Source organism: Nanorana parkeri, unplaced genomic scaffold (assembly GCF_000935625.1).
Source record: "Nanorana parkeri isolate BGI_ZX_2015 unplaced genomic scaffold, ASM93562v1 scaffold740, whole genome shotgun sequence".
Lineage (NCBI taxonomy): Eukaryota > Metazoa > Chordata > Amphibia > Anura > Dicroglossidae > Nanorana > Nanorana parkeri.
In genome coordinates this window covers 426,042-427,037 of record NW_017307008.1, presented here as the reverse complement: position 1 = coordinate 427,037, position 996 = coordinate 426,042, and positions in this window count along the sequence as shown.

The window sequence follows — 996 nt, the reverse complement described above, 5'->3', positions numbered from 1 at the left end:
TCCCCCTCCCTCCCTCCCCCTCCCTCACTCCCCCTCCCTCACTCCCCCTCCCTCACTCTCTTTCCCTCTCCCTCACTCCCTCTCTCTCCCTCACTCTCTCTCTTTCGATTTCATTATGGTTCTACTGGACTGGGAGCGTCGAGAAATCTCCACAATGGGACACCGGTGGCAAATAAAAACAGAACTGACAGCAGTTTCAACCATTCTGTACAATAATCCAAAATTACTTTATATATACAATAATCCTCAAATCCCAAAAAATGGAGAGAAAAAAAAAGTTTAAAACCAATACAGAACCTTGGCAATGGTTTATTATGATTAGACTATCGTCCAGCTGGGAGTCTGACATGTTGGTCTGGAAGTTAGGCAGACTGAAAATGTAAACCTTATTCCATCTCCAGAAGTAAATAGAAAGGCAGAACCATGTTGCCTACACTGTATATCATTGTCATGTAGACTATATGGCCAAAAGTTGGTGGACAACTGACCATCTTGCTGGACTTCAAATTCTAAAACCATGGCCATTAATATTGAGTTGCCCCCTTTGCAGCTATAATATCAGCCACACTTCTACGAAGGCTTTTCACAAGACTTTGGAGGGTGTCTGTGGAAATTTATGACCGTTTGTTTTTTCAGATACTGATGTTGGATGAGAACACCTGGCTCACAATTGGCATTCCAATTCATCCCAAAGGCGTTTAGTAGAGTTGAGGTCAGGGCTCTGTGCAGGACACTCAATTATCTCCACACCAAACTGGTCAAAACATGTCTTCATGGGGCTGGCTTTGTGTACCTCAACTCAATAATTCTATGAAACCTCTATGTTCCATATGGTGTTCCTATGTTTAGTAGTGTTGAGTTCAGGACTCTGGTGTGGGGGAACATTCAGTGGCCTTCGCAAACTAGTCAAACTGTGTCTTTATGGAGTGCACTTTGTACACAGGGGCACAGTCAGGTTCAGTAGTGTTGATTTCAGGACTCTGGTGTGGAGGAACT